We start from the raw sequence: 18,204 nt of genomic DNA, 5'->3' as shown, positions 1-18,204 counted from the left end.
GGAAGAAAATTCCCTTCTTGGAGGAGAGTATTAAGAAGGAATTGTTGAAGCGAAGCCAGAATCTCTGCCTGGCATCCATCTAACATGAAGTCATGACTCCATGTGTGTACAGCAACATGGTAGATGCTATCAGAGCCCTTTCATATCCCCTTAGCATCAGCATCTATGAACCTATCAGAGCCCTTTCATATCCCCTTAGCATCAGCATCTGTGAACCTGCTGCTGTTTTGCTGCTCACATCATGGCCCATTCTGGGTCCCTCCCCTCCCCTTCCCATCTCACTTCCCCACTTCCCTATCTGCACTTCTGAGGGTCACAATAAATCATTTACTCTTGACTCCTCTCCCTCCAGATCTGATTCTGGGGAAACCCCCTCTCCCATGCTGCACAAGCTAACCCAGGGGCGCTGTGATTCCAGGGTTGTTAGTACCATCATAGTCTCTTTAACATTCACGCGTTGAAGTCCTAACTTCTAATATTTTGGGTTGTAACTTTTTCTGGAGACAAGGTCTTTACAGAGGCATTGCATCTATAATGAGCTCATTAGGGTGGGCCCTAGTCTGTTATGACTGGAGAAATTTGGACACAGAGACAGCATCTGAAAAATATCTTCATGGCAACACCTAGATTGCTGTTGGATCAAATAACTGGATGCTACAGCCTTGCTAGTTTGACACAGAAAACAAACCATCACAAGTCCTTTGAAGACTGCACAAGACAGCAATAACTTTTTTTTTTGACAGGCAGAGTGGACAGTGAGAGAGAGAGAGAGAGACGGAGAGAAATGTCTTCCTTTTCCATTGGTTCACCCCCCAATAGCCGCTGTGGCCGGTGCACCATGCTGGTCTGAAGCCAGGAGCCAGGTGCTTCTCCTGGTCTCCCATGCGGGTGCAGGGCCCAAGCACTTGGGCTACCCTCTACTGTACTCCCGGGCCACAGCAGAGAGCTGGTCTGGAAGTGGGGCAGCCGGGACAGAATCCGGCGCCCCGACCGGGACTAGAACCCAGGGTGCCGGCACCACAGGCGGAGGATTAGCCTAATGAGCCGCGGCACCGACCCATAATCACTCTTAAGGAGGTGCTCACTCTCAGATTTGTGCAGGTGTAGGATCAGCACCTGATGTTGATCATCTCTGTAAAGTTTGTGTCTTACCTGTCTTACTGTGGCTGTAGCCCTGATGTCCATGAATGATAAAGAATTGGGTCTTTAACCTGAGCCTTCTCACAGCAGGATGGATTGGGGGTCAGATGGACCAGGGTTTGAATTCTGCCTTCATCATTCCTGTGGGTTCTCTGACAAATGGCACGATCATTGAAAGCCTCAGTTTTCTCAACAGTGGAATGGGGATGATGCCATTATTTGCTGTCCAGGGATGTTGTGAGGTGATAGAATACCAACTCAGACAGAAAGAGAGTGCAGAACAAATGCTTTTAATCCTTTAAGTTTCGGCAAATTCTTTTTAAAATTACAGCAAAGGAATTATGATATTTAACATTTATTGTAATTTTGGCATGTGAAAAGGACTACCTTCATTTTGTGCATCATTTGATACCTAGTCTTGGTTTGCAGAGTCCAGAAATGCAAAGAAATAGAAGACAAAGTTCATTCCTGAAGTGCTACGCAGATGAAGAAAGACGCACACCACACAGCAGCACAAAGATGTGTGGTTGGTGGCCACACTGTGTGGGATGAACTTTGTGTCTGTTGATTAAAATAGGGCAAGAAGTCTCTGCCACACCACTTTGTTAGCAGTTAGCTCAAATTATAAGCTGATACGTAGGTAATAAATTAGGAATTTTATAATTCAGTCTTTTTCCTATTCATATTGGCTTTCATAAAACTTAGGTGTTATGATACTAAGAAAAAATATGTATACATATAGTTACTCTTCTCATAGCCACAAAGTTTAACCATGCATTTTCTTTCAGATAATAAATATATTACTTAACAAATGGGACGACATAATTGCAGACATTTGGGAGACAACAGGAGACTTACACTCTGTGACAATCTGTTCTTTCTCTTTCTCTCTGTGTCTCTCTGGATATCTATCTATTTATACAAATATTTGATTTTTGGTTAATTTAATAGATTTCAAAGCCCCCTGATAGAGCCAACGTTTCATGTTTTCAGTTGTAGAAGATCTTCATGAACTATCAGTATGTGAGAAACAGAGGCCAACTAGATGCTGGAGAACAGGAAAGTTTGAACTTCCTTATAAGGCAAAAGGGCATTTCCCTAAGAACCTCGTGCCAATCTCAGGATGCTTTGGAGCACATTGTTTCAGTTGGTCTTAGTGTGAGACCAGAATCCTGAACCTGCATGTAAGATGCTGCAGATTGCAGGCCCACGCTGCTGTTGGGCTCGTCTTGCACCATATTTTCTTGAGCTCAGGCCTTGAAAGCGTCTGCAAATCACTCAGATACCCAGACGCGGCTAATTCCAGTCCAGGATCTGTTTGATGAGCCCCAACACTTGCTCTATGCACTTTCTTACTAGAGTTGTCCCCACTGACATGCAGATCTCAGCTCACCTCCTGCGAATTCTCTCTCTTTTTATTTTCTGAAACAGTTTTTTTATTAAACAAAAAAGCAGAACTGTAACATGATTTAAATGTCTGTTAATTAGGTCACAAGCCAGATGCAAAATGTTTGCAGTATAACTATTATATATTTATACAGCTAATGTCATTTATCAAACCTTATACTAATATGTAAGGTTATTCTATGATTTAAAGTAGCCGAATTTAATCATCATAAACTATATTAATTGAGCTCTTTCCCCATAACATTTTAATATTACTTTTGACATTGATAATTTCCTTACTAGGCAATCTATAAACTAAATTTTTAAAAATTGTTAAAGGATGGTGAAAACCCTGCAATTTATTTTTCTGATATTTATACATTAAAGTATTTTTTTTTTGACAGGCAGAGTTAGAGAGAGAGAGACAGAGAGAAAGGTCTTCCTTTTTCCGTTGGTTCACCCCCCAAATGGCTGCTACAGCCAGCGTGCTGCGCCGATCTGAAGCCAAGAACCAGGTGCTTCCTCTTGGTCTCCCATGCGGGTGCAGGGCCCAAGCACGTGGGCCATCCTCCACTGCCTTCCCAAGCCACAGCAGAGAGCTGGCAACCAGGACAGAATCTGGCGCCCTAGCCGGGACTAGAACCCGGGGTGCCAGTGCCGCAGGCGGAGGATTAGCCTAGTGAGCCGCGGAACTGACCACATTAAAGTAGTTTTGCAGTTGATCTGCTGGGTACTACAAATAAACATGAGACAAAATTCTTTGTAACTGTTCTCTTCCAGTGGTGTTTATTTTTTTTATTTATTAAAAAAAATTTTTTTTTGACAGGCAGAGTGGATAGGGAGAGAGAGACAGAGAGAAAGGTCTTCCTTTGCCGTTGGTTCACCCTCCAATGGCTGCCGTGGCTGGTGCGCTGCAGCCGGTGCACCGCGCTGATCCGATGGCAGGAGCCAGGTACTTCTCCTGGTCTCCCATGGGGTGCAGGGCCCAAGTACTTGGCCCATCCTCCACTGCACTCCCAGGCCACAGCAGAGAGCTGGCCTGGAAGAGGGGCAACCGGGACAGAATCCGGTGCCCCAACCGGGACTAGAACCCAGTGTGCCAGCGCCGCAAGGTGGAGGATTAGCCTAGTGAGCCACAGCGCCGGCCTCCAGTGGTGTTTATATAAGATCAGTCACACAATTCCTTTTCACATATATTCCCCAAATATCTACTCTGTATCAGAGATAACACAAATCTGGAGTGAAATGATCAGAGTAATTTGACTACTGTTTACCAAAGTACTTTTACACCCTATTTTTCCTCAAGGCTTTCTTTTTAAGATTTTATTTAAGTTACATGAGTTGCATGCATTTCATATATACAGATTTGTGAACATAGTGACACTTCCCACCCTACCCTCCCTCCTGCCCATGCCCCAACCCTTTTTCCTCCTCCTTCTCCCATTCCCACTCTTAATGTTTACAAAGATCTATTTTCAGTTTACTTAATGCTTGTAAAGTTAACTCTATACTATAAAAAAGAGTTCCACAAATAGTATGAAGAAAAAAAAAATACTGTTCCTCAATGGAAGAGAGACTGTAAGCAATCATTGAATTTCAAAATGTCCATTTTACTCCAAAACAATGCATTTTAGGTACGCTATTAATTACCTCAAATCAGGGAAAAACATATAATATCTGTCTTTTTGGGACAGGCTTATTTCAATAAGTATAATGGCTTCTAGTGTGTCTGTCTTGTTGCAAAAGACAGGATTTCAATTTTTACATAGCTGAGTAGTACTCCATAATGCATATATATCATAATTTCTTTATCCAGTCAACATCTGATAGACATGTGAGCTGGTTGCATATTTTAGCTATAGTGAATTATGCTGCAATGAGCATGGGGATACAGATCACTCTTTCATTTGCTGATATTTTTGGTTTGGGCAAATTTCCAGGAGAGGGATGGCTGGATCATATGGTAGGTCTATATTCAGATTTCTGAGGTATCTCCATTCTGTCTTCCACAGTGGCTGCACCAGTTTACATTCCCACCAACAGGGGATTAGGGTACCTTTTCCCCCATATGCTCACCAGCATTGGTAGTTTGTTGATATCTGCATGAAAACCATTCTAACTGGAATGATGTGAAATCTCATTGTGGTTTTGATTTGCGTTTCCCTGATGGCTAGTGATCCTGAAATTTTTTCAAGTGTCTGTTGGCCATTTAAATTTCTTCTCTTGAAAAATGCCTTTCAAGGCCCTTGCTTATTTCTTTTCATTTTTTAAAAGATTTATTTACCTATTTGAAAGTCAGAGTTACACAGAGAAAGGAGAGGCAGAGAGAGAGAGAGAGAGAGAGAGAGAGAAAGGTCTTCCATCTGATGGTTCAGTCCCCAATTGGCCACAATGGCTGGAGCTGTGCCAACCCAAAGCCAGGAGCCAGGAGTTTCCTCTGGGTCTCCCACACAATTTCAGGGGCCCAAGAGCTTGGACCATCTTCTACTGCTTTACCAGGCCACAGCAGAGACCTGGATTGGAAATGGAGTATTTGGGTCTCAAACTGGTGCCCATAAGGGATGCTGGTGCTTCAGGCCAGGACATTAACCTGCTGCACCACAGAACTGGTGCTCATTTCTTAACTGGATTGTTTGTTTTGTTATGGTGGAATTTTTTGAGCTCTTATAGATTCTGGATGTTAACCCTTTATCAGTTGCATAGCTTGCAAATATTTTCTCCCATCCTGTCAGTTGCCTCTTCACTTTACTGAGTATTTCTTTTGTAGTGCAGAAGCTTCTTAGCTTGATGTAATCATATTTGTCAATTTTGGCTTTCATTGCCCATGCTTTGGGATCTTTTCCAAGAAGTCTTTGCCTATGTCAATGTCTTGCAGAGTTTCCCCGATGTTCTCTAGTAATTTGATTATATTTGGTTATAAATTTAGGTCTTTGATCCATTTTGAGTGGATTTTTGTGTAAGGTGTAAGATAGGATTCTTGCTTCATACTTCTGAATGTGGAAATCCATTTTCTTTTTTTTTGACAGGCAGAGTTAGACAGTGAGAAAAAGAGACAGAGAGAAAGATCTTCCTTCCGTTGGTTCACCCCTCAAATGACCACTACAGCTGGCGCGCTGTGCTGATCTGAAGCCAGGAGCCAGGTGCTTCTCCTGGTCTCCCATGGGGTGCAGGGCCCAAGCACTTGGGCCATCCTCCACTGCCTTCCTGGGCCACAGCAGAGAGCTGGCCTGGAAGAGGGGCAACCGGGACAGAATCTGGCTCCCCAACCGGGACCAGAACCTGGAGTGCTGGCTCCGCAGGCAGAGGATTAGCCTAGTGAGTTGTGGTGCCGGCCGTGGAAATCCATTTTCACAGCACCATTTGTTGAAGAGACTGTCCTTAGTTCAGGGATTGTTTTTAGCTCCTTGTCAAAGATACGTTGGTTGCAGATGCTTAAATTGATTTTTGGTGTTTCTGTTGTGTTCCATTGGTCTGTCCCTCTGTTTCTGTGGCAGTTCCATGCTGTTTTGATGGTAATTGCCCTATAGTATGTCTTGAAATCAGGTTTTGTGATATCTCCAGATTAGTTTTTTTCTGTATAAGATTGCTTTAGCTATTCAGGATCTCTTTCACTTCCATACGAATTTTAACATCATTTTTTCTATATCTGAGAAGAATGTCACTAGTATTTTGATTAAGATCACGTTGAATCTATAAATTGCTTTTGGTACTATGGACATTTTGATGATAATGGTTTTTCCACTTTTAATGACTTCTGTTTCTTTCTTTAATGTTTTGTAATTTTTGACTGTAGAGATATTTGACATCTCTAACTAGAGATGTTATTTAATTTTTTTGGACCTATTGTGAATGGGACTGAACTTAAAAGTTCTTTCTCAGCCATAGCATTTTATGTGTACAAAAAGGCATCTCTGTGTATATTTCCATGTTGATTTTAATATCCTGCCACTTAAGCAATCTCTTTTATAAGTTCCAATAGTCTCTCAGTGGAGTCTTCGGGATCCCCTTTATAGAATCATGTCATCTGCAGATAGGGATAGTTTGAGTCCTCCTTTACAATTTATTTTTCTTGCCTAATGGCTCTGGCTAAAACTTCCAGGACTATATTAAAAAGCAATGGTGGCCAGTGCTGCGGCTCACTAGGCTAATCCTCCACCTGTGGCGCCAGCACTCCTTGTTCTAGTCCTGGTTGGGGTGCAGGTTCTGTCCCAGTTGCTCCTCTTCTAGTCCAACTCTATGCTGCAGACTGGGAGGGCAGTGGAGCATGGCCCAAGTGCTTGGGCCCTGCACCCACATGGGAGACCAGGAGAAGCACCTGGCTCCTGGCTTTGGACTGGCGCGCTCCGCCGGCCGTAGCGGCCATTTGGGGGTTAACCAATGGAAGGAAGACTTTTCTCTCTGTCTCTCTCTCTCATTAACTCTACCTGTCCAAAAAAAAAAAAAAAAAAAAAGCAATGGTGAGAGTGGGAATCTTTCTCTGGTTCTGGATCTTCGATGGAGTGCTTCCAGTTTTTCCCCATTCAATTTGATGCTTTCTATATGTTTTTTATAAATTACCTTGATTGTATTAAGGAATGTTCCTTCTATACCCAAATTGGTTAAGCTTTTCATCATGAAAGTGTGTTGTATTTTGTCAAATGTTTCTTCTGCATCGATTGAAATAACTATATGGTTTTTTCTTCAGTTTGTTAATGTGATGTATCACATTGATTGATTTGTGAATGTTGAACCATCCCTATATACCAGCAATAAATCCCACTGGTTCCTGGTGAATGATCTTTCTGATGTGTTGTTGAATTTGATTAGCTAATATTTTATTTAGGATTTTTATATATATGTTCACTAGGGATATTGGTTCTCTTTGTCTGTTTTGTCTTTTACTGGCTTAGGAATTAAGGTGATACAGGCTTCCTAGAAGGAGTTTGGAAAGATTCCCTCCCTTTCAATTGTTTTGAATAGTTTGAGAATTAGAATTAGTTCTTTATTAAATGTCTGATGGAATTCAGCAGTGAAACTGTAGGGTCCTGGGCTTTTCTTTGTTGGCAGTGTCTTAATTACTGATTCAATTTCTGTCTTGGTTATTGGCATGTTTAGGTTTTCTATGTCTTCATGACTCAGTTTAGGTGGATTATATGTGTCTAGGAATCTATCCATTTCTTCTAGATTTCCAAATTTATTGTCATACAGATTTTGTAGTAATTGCTGGTGATTATTTTTATTTCTGTGGTATCCGTGTAGCATTTCCTTTTTTATCTTTGGTTATATTGATTTGGGTCTTCTCCCTCTTTTTTAGTTAGTTGGGCCAATGATGTATCAATTTTGTTTATTTTTTCAAAAATGCAGCTCTTCATTTCATTGATCTTTTGCATTTTTGTTTCAATTTTGTAAATTTCTTCTCTAATTTTAATTATTTCTTTTCTCCTACTAGTTTTGTGTTTAGTTTGCTGTTGTTTTTCTAGATCCTTGAGATGCATTGATAGCTTATTTATTTGGTCCCTTTCCAATTTCTTGATGTAGGCATCACTTGCTATAAACTTCCTTGTTCTTCCTTCATCTCTTTTACCAGTTTTTGTGTGAAAGTCTTTTTTGTCTGATGGTAGAATGGCAATACTTTCCATTTTTTGCTTTCCATTAGCACAGAATATTTTTTTTCATCCTGTCAATTTCAGTCTGCATGTACCTTGTTGGTGAGATGTGTTTCTTGTAGGCAACAAATAGATCTTTTAAGTTAATCCATTTGGCCAAGTCTGTATCTTTTGACTGGAGAGTTGAGGCCATTTACATTCAAGGGGAATATTGATAAGTAATGTCTTGACCCTGCAATTTTCAATAAATATTTCTAATGTTCACTTTGGATTTCTTTTGTGCTTTTACTGGGGGATTTTCTGCCTTCACATTCTTTCATAATGATGTCTATCTTTGTTTCTGTGTGTAGCACATCCTTAATCATCTTTTGTAAGGCTAGATGAGTGGTGACTAATCCTTTCAATTTTTGTTTGTTATGGGATGTCTCTATTTCACCTTCATTCATAAATGAGAGCTGTGCAGGTACAGTATTCTGGGTTGACAGTTTCTCTCTCTCTCTTTTAAAGATTTATTTATTTATTTGAAAGTTAGAGTTACACACACAGAGAGAAGGAGAAGTAGAGAGAGAGAGAGAGAGAGAGAGAGAGAGGTCTTCTCTCTGCTGGTTCACTCCCCAAGTGGCCACAATAGCCAGAGCTGCGCTGATTTGAAGCCAGGAGTCAGAAGCTTCTTCTGGGTCTTCCACACAGGTGCAGGGGCCCAACGACTTGGGCCATCTTCCACTGCTTTCCCAGGCCATAGCAGAGAGCTGGTTTGGAAGTAGAGCAGCTGGGACTAAACCAGCTCATATGGGATGCCAGCATGGCACGTGGGTGCTTTACCCACTATGCCATAATGCCAACCTCAGTTTTTTTTCACTTAAGACTTGGACTATGTCTCATCATTCTTGTCTTGCGGGTAGGGTGTCTGATGAGAAGTCAGCTGTGAGCCTAATTGGAGATCCTCTGAATATAATCTGGCATTTTCCTTGTGCACAGTTTAGAATCTTTTCTTCATGTTTTACTGAGGAAAGTTTGACTACAGTGTGTCATGGTAAAAATCTTTTCTGTTCATGTCTGTTAGGAGTTCTATGTACTCTCTGTACTTGGACATCCCTTTCTTTCTCCAAATTGAGGAATTCTCTATAATTATTTCAGTAAATAGGCCTTCCAATCCAATCTCTCTTCCACACCTTCAGGAATTCCTATGTCCTGTATGTTGAGTCTTTTGATAGTATTCTATAATTTTTTATCACTGTTTTTAAGTTTTCTAATTTCTTCTTGATCTTTTTTTTGGTCTGACAAATATTTCCAAATATTTGTCTTTTAGTTTGGATATTCTTTCTTCTGCTTTACAAATTTGCTCTTAAGGTTTCCACTACATTTTTTTTGTTCTATTGAATCCTTCATTTCTAATATTTCATTTTGATTTCTCTTTAAAATCTCAATTTCAATAGAAAAATTTTTATTCATTTCATGTATGGTTTTCTTTAGTCAAGGATTTGCTTCTGACTTCTTTTTTATAGAAAGCTTTTATTTAGTAAATATAAATTTCATAAGTACAGCTTTTGGATTATAGCGGTTCTTCCCCCCAAACCCACCCTTCCACCCCCAAACCATCCCACCTCCTGCTCCCTCTCCCATTCCATTCTTCATTAAGATTCATTTTTAATTATCTTTATATACAGCAGATCAACTCTATACTAAGTAAAGATTTTAACAGTTTGCATCCACACAGACATACCAAGTATAAAGTACTGTTTGAAGAGAGTTTTACCATTAATTCTCATAGTGCAACACATTAAGGACAGAAGTCCTACATGGGAGCAGGTTCCCAGTGACTTCTGTTGTTGATTTAACAATTGACACTCTTATTTATGATGTCAGTGATCACCCAAGGCTCCTGTCATGACCTGCCAAGGCTATGGAAGCCTCTTGAGGCCACAAACTCTTCTGATTGTTTTTGAGTAATCCTATGATTAATTTTTTGAATTCCCTTTTTGATATTTCATCAATCTCTTTATCTTCATATTTTACTATTGAGATGTTATTGTGTTTCTTTGCGGGGGATCATGACATCTTCCTTAATCTTGTTTTTTTGAATTTCTGAGTTTATTTTTAGGCATTTGTGGAGTTCACTGTTGTTTTTTCCCTCTGATGGCTTTTATCTTTGAGCTATACATCTGTGGCTTAGTGGAATGTGTGCACTTTCAGTGAATACCAAGAGGTGTGTTGTGGGTGTGGCCAGGGAGCACATGTAAGTGCTCAGAGTGGGGTGACTATGCAGGGTAACACCCAAGTTGGGCATGGTGGATCAGCTTTTGTTAACAGAAGTGGGGGAATTGTCACCTCTGTTGGTGTGATCACTCCCTCACTTCCTGTTCCAAGCCAAATAGTGCCCAGGTGTTATCCTCCTACTTGTTCAACACTCATCTGCACCGCTGTATGAACTGCACAAATGATATGCTCAGTCCTTACTGTGAACATGGTTCCCACGGCAATGACCTGCCCCAGGAAGCCAAGAAACTCGGAGCATGTGGAGAAGCATCCAGTGATTGCCCAGAGACCCAGCTACACCCTGCAACCTCTCATATAACCACCGAGTCCCCATGGTCTCTGAACACAAGGCTTCTGGGTATAGAGGTTTCACTCTACTCTGTCCAGTCAACAGAGAGGCAGCTGTTGCCTGAACCAACTCTGCCATGGCATCTTGATCCTGGGAGGCTGGGGTCTCCTCACAGTCCTACATAGGTGCCCATCCACCTCCCAGCCAGGCTGAAAGTCAGTGGGAACTGATTATTTTTCCCTCCACTAGCATCTTTGAATCACATGCATACACAAGAGTCACTGGCCAAATGTTGTTCTCTCTCAGTCACTGCTACCAAGAATATAGTGTCCTGTCTTAGCCTATTGTTGTACACATGCACAAAGGCTTCTGTAGCTCCCATTCAAACCCAAAATGACATCCACTCTTTCTCAGCCAGGCAGCTGGCACTGTTGTGGGAAAGTTGGGATGAGAAAAACGTTCCCCCTCTACTTCTACTGGCTCCGTTGACAACTGCTGGCAACTGCTAGCCCTAGGGCTCCAGTCTGGACTCACACCATGATCTCCTAGTTATATCACCACAGGTTGCTGCAGTCAGGTCTCACCTCCCTCTCCAAGTTGCTGCTTGCTCTGGCTCTCAGCTGCTGCAGTTGTGTGTTGTGTCTATGTTCTTGTTGCTCATTGACACCCTCCACTCAGGTCCATGGAGTTCCTCTTCCTCTTGTAGGATTTCCAGTGTGGTTTTCTCTCTAATTCTTCCCTGAGAGTGCACTTCCTACACTTTTTATATTTTATTTTTTAAATTTTTTATTTTTTTGACAGGCAGAGTGGACAGTGAGAGAGTGAGACAGAGAGAAAGGTCTTCCTTTGCCGTTGGTTCACCCTCCAATGGCCGCCGTGGCCGGTGCGCTGCGGCCGGCGCACCGCGCTGATCCGATGGCAGGAGCCAGGTACTTCTCCTGGTCTCCCATGGGGTGCAGGGCCCAAGTACTTGGGCCATCCTCCACTGTACTCCCTGGCCATAGCAGAGAGCTGGCCTGGAAGAGAGGCAATCGGGACAGAATCCGGCGCCCTGACCGGGACTAGAACCTGGTGTGCCAGTGCCGCAAGGTGGAGGATTAGCCTAGTGAGCCGTGGCACTGGCCAACTTTTTATTTTTACTATTTATTCCTAGCCTGGCACAGTATGTCATTCCCTAATCTACCATGTTAGAATCTCAAGATTTTCTATTTTGAAACACACACATGACTAGACCTCTATCTTTACAGATACCAAGTATATTGTCTGTTCAAAGGCTGTTATTAAGAATTATGACAATTCATATTCAAGGAAAAATCATTTTTCAGCCTCCATCTGTTTTCAATCAATTAAAGAGAAACCCAGCAATCCTATCTTATTACTGTCACAAATGACAAGTCTTTGCTGAGAAAGTATCTATTTTGGTTAAGTCTCAACAATTAGAGTTCAGGTTACTGTCATAGATGATTAGGCATTAAGATTATTATTTTTTTTTTTTGACAGGCAGAGTGGATAGTGAGAGATACAGGGAGAAAGGTCTTCCTTTGCCATTGGTTCACCCTCCAATGGCCGCTGCGGCCGGCGCGCTGCGGCCAGCGCACCGTGCTGATCCCAAGGCAGGAGCCAGGTGCTTTTCCTGGTCTCCCATGGGGTACAGAGCCCAAGCACTTGGGCCATCCTCCACTGCACTCCCTGGCCACAGCAGAAAGCTGGCCTGGAAGAGGGGCAACCGGGACAGAATCCGGTGCCCCAACCGGGACTAGAACCCGGTGTGCCGGAGCCACAAGGCGGAGGATTAGCCTAGTGAGCCGCAGCGCCAGCCTTAAAATTACTTTTATAAATGTGAAACTGTTTTCTCTGGGGAATGGATAGGGAAGGCAGAGAAAAGTACAGAAGAACATGGTCGACAGATGCATAAAGTTGTGTATTCAAGACATGATTTTGGTTTCTTTCTCACAATATGGTGTTTTTTCTTGTATATCTTACTATCCCTGCAATAGAAGATAGTGCTAAGCCTATAAATCAGAGTGAATCCAATGAAACATTCATCTTCAAGTATTGTAAATATATGCAATTCAAATTATAAAGTCTCAACAATAGATGTGCACGTTTTCATAGACTAACATAACACACAAACTTTTTGAAATCTCCAGTTGTTAACTTTGCCTACACCTGACATTATATTCATAAATATTTAATAAAGTCACAGGTAACTTTGGGAAACTATTGAAGTTTTTTTTTTTTTTTAAAAGGTCAGCAGCAATTTCATGAAACAAGAGTGCTATCAAGAGTGCTATCAATCCCCTACTTTTTTTTTTGTTTGTTTGTTTTGTTTTATGTATCAGCCGTTTGAAGAACACTAGAAGCTGACATGAGATTTTATTTATACTGTCCAAGGACTCGAGTTTCTGATTTTAGCTGCAGATTGTCTTCCTTAACTGCATCTACTCTTGCAGTGAGATCATCCATGTCAGCACTCATCGTCTTGGATAACAAACTTCTGGGACTTGGATGCATGATCCTTGATGAATGCACTTCCATTTGAGACACTGGGAAGGGGAATGATCTTCACATCATCTCTTGTGTTTAGTTGGAACTCTTCACCCGTGTGTCTCACCCATCTGTACCACTGACCGGGTCACTCCTCTAGGACATCTGGTCAAGGGCAAACCTCTCCTTGTGTCTCTCAGCTCTGACTGCCTCTACCACCATTTGTCAGATGGGAAGTAAGGGACCACAGAGACCTAGCATCCATGGCTGTCTGGTCCCTCAATGCTCAAGAAAGTAGCCCAGGATGGACAGAGTCTAACCTGCACATGTCCCAACAACTGAGGGATCCCAGAAAACGTCTCTCCCTGGGGCACAGTGATGTGTTGCATTTCACCTCCTGAGTAGTTCTTACAAGACCTCCATAAAGGGACCATAAGAGCTTCTTAATCTACCTCAGAGCTTCATGTATTTCTCCTCTGTAGGACTTAACAAGTGTAATTTTATATTTGCAGTGAGTATTTAATTTTTAGTTACTATATGTTTCCCTAGTGGTTTGTAATCTTCATGAGGGCAGGGGCTATGTCTTTTTCGTCCATCTTTTAATCCTTATCCTTTAGCAATAAAAATAAGGTTGAGAGAAAGGAAGAAAATAAATGAAGAAAGAGGAGAAAGGAATGAACAGTAGGCAAGGAGGAAGGGAGAGAGGGAAAAAGGATGAAGAAGAGGAGGGAAGGAGATTTTGTAGTGGAAGGAGTGGCATCTGATTAATTATGCATATGAGGCTTGAAAGTTCTACTTATTGACCTGTCAGTCAAGTGAGGTTAGCTCGTCTTTTCCAAAAAAATGCACTATTAATATTTTAATGTTTAGTAGCCTCTCCTTGGCAGGTGTTTCCTAATGAGGCTTAAAAAAGTGAGAACTTAATTATTATTATTTATTTGAGGGAAACAGAAGGAGATAAGGATAGATAGAGATATGGAGGGAGGAAGGCAGAGAAGGAGAGAGAGAGCGAGAGAGAGAGAAAGAGAGAGAGCACTCCCATCTGCTGACTCATTCCCCAAATGGCCACAATGACTGGGTCTGAGCTGGCTCTGAAACCAGAAAGCTGGAATCAGGAGCTGGAGCTGGAACTTGAACCCAGGCACACCAATGTGGGAAGCAGGTGTATTAACTGCTAGGAAAAATGTCTGCTCTCAGCTGGAAGATTTTTAAAGGACTTTGGGAACTTCATTTCCTGACAATAGAGGAAATATACATGAGCAACAGGTGCATGAGTTGATGCTCTTCTGAGTGCTTCAGCTAAATGGCTGATAGGATGTTCCCCAAATCTTTAGGCATCACTGCCCATGTGGCACCCTCTCAGACCTTCTTCATCAGTAACTGTTAGCTGTGGCAAACAGAAATCTACTCAAGTTAGCTTAATAAAAGTGGTTATGTTATTATAAAGATAATGTAGGTAATTTCAAGGACAAAGGGTCTGAACTGCCATGAGGCCTCATGTGAACTGGACACCAGGAGTTACTGAGAACACAAGCTTCATTCTCATGTCTCAGGGGAATCATGGTTGGATCCATCTCTCTTCTCCACTGATTCATTCTGTGTCCTTAACTAGCTTCCCCTCTTTAAAAAGGGTCTTAGGATGGCCACCATCTCTCAAAAGAATCAGTTCAAGTCCTTACCACCAAACTAACACAGTCTCTATGTTTCTAGTTAAAATTCTCTAGAGAAGGAATGCAGGTCAGCAGACCAGTTGCATTGTTGGGTAGGTTGTCCTGCACACACTCAGAGAGGTCTAGATCATAATATAAACATGTCTACCCAGGGCGAGTTTTAGGAAAAGTAGATCACATTGGGGATATCAGCTCCAAATCATGATTATTATGCAGTTGCATTAAGAGTCCAGGTCCTGGGGGCTGGCACTGTGGCACAGTGGGTTAATGCCCTGGCCTGAAGCTCCGGCATCCCATATGGGCACCGGTTCTAGTCCTGGCTGCTCCTCTTCCAATAGCGCTCTCCTATGGCCTGGGAAAGCAGTAGAAGATGGCCCATGTCCTTGGGCCCCTGCACCCATGTGGGAGACCCGGAAGAAGCTTCTGGCTCCTGGCTTTGGGCCAGCGCAGCTTCGGCCATTGCGGCCATCTGGGGAGTGAACCAGCGGATGGAAGACCTCTCTCTCTCTCTGCCTCTCCTCTCTCTGTGTAACTCTGATTTTCAAATAAATAAATAAATCTTAAAAAAATAAAAAAAAATAAAGAGTCCAGATCCCTGCTATGTCTCTGAGGAGCCTGCACTAGAGCTCTTGAATGCCTTGCTTTCCTAGAAATGGGTTCACCATTGCCAAGAGGACAGGAATGGGTGTTCAGTAACTAAGGTCGTCTTGATCACTGGAACAGAGGAGGCCACTTGACGCATGCGTGATAATTTGAGACTCTTCTTCAAGAATTTGAAAATGAAACTATGAAGAGCTGGTCTTTGTATGGGGTTAGACCCTAAGAAAGTGCATGATTGATGTGACTATGCTTGAGAGTTGTGGTTGACCATACTGTCATGGAGACTGATTTGCAAGAGAAGCAATTCTTCACATGTAAAGAAATATGAAGCTGATGTGAAAAGGGGAGAGATGAGAGATGGAGAAGGAACACTTCCTGAATTCTTGGTGCTCTTCAGCAGTAGCATTTCCCAATTGCAACTGCATGTTATTCTGTGGGTGGTGAGGTGATAAGGTAGATGGAAGAGGGGAAATATATTTTGGCTTTTGTGGAAAGAATGGACAGAAAGGAGGCTAAGACTGAACGCAGAGAAGCCAATCTGAAGGTAATTGCCATGGTATAAAACCATCTTCTAGTCCTCTAGTCTAGGTTGGTGCCAGTGGAGGTCAGTTTTGAGATATATTTTGCAGCTAGATTTAACAAGATTTACAGATTGATAGTGTATTTAACTTTTTGAAGATCATCACACCAAATTACATTTCATCCCATATTCTCTTCTTAGAATATGGTGTTGCATGTTGATACATGCCTTCATAAAGAGATGGGGTCTATGAGTCTTACTCTTTTAAAAAAATCATGAGATAAAGAGAAAAGCAGAGGCAAAGCATGAGAAAGAGAGAGAGAGAGAGAGATACAGAGAGATACACAGAGAGATACCATCTGACTGTTCACTCCGCAGATGTTTTCAATGTCTGGGAAGGTTGGGGCTGGATCTGGGCCTTTAAACTCAATCAATATATCCCATGTGGGGACAGCTCTGTAGTCTAGCTGGTTAAAGCCCCAGCCTGCAGCACCAGCAACCCATATGGGTGCCAGTTTGAGTTCTGGCTGCTCCACTTCCCATCTAGCTCCCTGCTGATGCACCTGGGAAAGCAGCGGAGGAAGACCCAAGTCCTTGGGCCCCTGCATCCAAGTGAGAGACCTGGAAGAAGCTTCTGGCTCCTGGTTTCAGATTGGCTCAGCTCTGGCCATTGTGGCCATTTGGGGAGTTAACCAGTGGATGGAAGACCTTTCTCTGTCTCTACCTCTCTTCATAACTCTGTCTTTCAAATAAATTTAAAAATATCTTTAAAAAATATGTTCCATGTAGGTGCCAGGGACCCAATTACTTGAACAATCATCAGTGTCTCCCAGGGTTAGCATTAGTAGAAATCTGGAGTCAGAGCTGGACCTAGGTATTGAAGCTGGGTACTTTGAGATGTGATGTGAGAAGCCTAATCAGTGACTTAACTGCTGGGCCCAAACCAACCATATTCTTCCTCTTGAAACAATGAGGGTGGGGGCAGAATGTGTAGTTGTGCAAACACAGCTGACTTCATATCTGAGGTTCAAAATGTAATGAATTCCAAATTAAAAATGTAATATTCAAAAATCACATCTGTACTGAACATGTACAAGATTTTCTTGTTATTATTCCCTAAACAATGCACTATAGCAACTATTTAAATAGCATTTTCCTTGTAGCAGGAACATAAGCACCCACAGGTTTTGGTATCCACAGGGGTCCAGGGATGAATGTCCCACAGATACTAAGGGACAACTAGATGAAAAGAAAGTACTGTCCAAGTTTTCACCGGATTTCCAGTGAGAACTTAACCTAATAGTAATTCTGGCTTGGATTCTGAATACACATAAACTTCATTTATTTTGTTCAAGTTGTTTTTTTGTTACTTTCAACCAAAAATTCCAAACTGATACAGATGGTCAATGAGAATGTCCTCACTCTTCCAGCAGTCAACGCCAACCCCAAGGCTCTTTGAAGCAGCATTGCTGGGAGGCAGACCAAACTATGGAGCTTTCTAAATACCCAGAGCCCTACTTCATCTGCTCAGGGTATGTAAATCTCAACCTCATGTTTTAATTGTCAACTGGATACTAATCACACCAATATGGGTAGGTGGTTATATGGTTTACACATGCCATTTCTACCTGGAGCCTTTTCAAGGTGTCTTTGAGGAAGCCTCCTAACAGTTATTTAACCAACTTTGTAAGAGCATCATGTACTAAAACGTCGTCATTTTCATTTGTTACCAGTAACACAATGCCATGAAAAACAATGTCCTAACTCTCTAATGAATAACTTTTCATCTTTCAGAAATGCTATATTTATTTGGGCGTGTTTTATGGAATGAGACAGAGAATATCATTCTAATAAAAGGTTGTCAGGATGTTAAAACTGGGGCTCTCTCACTTGCAGCTGTGCTGGGGATGTGTTAGTGAACACATGCTATTAAAATCATTTCAGAGCATGGAGTAAGAGGGTCTTGTGTTAGTGACGCTGTTTGTGCTCTGCTCTAGCAGTTGAAGAAAGCCCTTCCTGGGTCATTGTTAAAGCTGCAGCGCTAAGTGGAGGGTGATTTTGCTTTCTGGCACTGTAGGGAGGAGGAAGGGTAAAGGGGTCAATGCAATGTGTGCAGTGCCAGCTGGTACTGTATGGTACTAAGAAAGTGACTCACTATCTTCGTCAGAAAAAAATATGATATGAGAGAAATGAAATCACATAATGTCTGTGTTTATACTGCTTCCTATATGCCAGGTGAGATTCTAATGACATCTCTGCAAGGCTTTTGGA

This window comes from Oryctolagus cuniculus, chromosome 1, assembly GCF_051225735.1.
Source record: "Oryctolagus cuniculus isolate XC-2025 breed Fujian yellow rabbit chromosome 1, ASM5122573v1, whole genome shotgun sequence".
In the NCBI taxonomy this organism is placed as follows: Eukaryota; Metazoa; Chordata; class Mammalia; order Lagomorpha; family Leporidae; genus Oryctolagus; species Oryctolagus cuniculus.
This window is presented reverse-complemented; position numbering follows the sequence as displayed.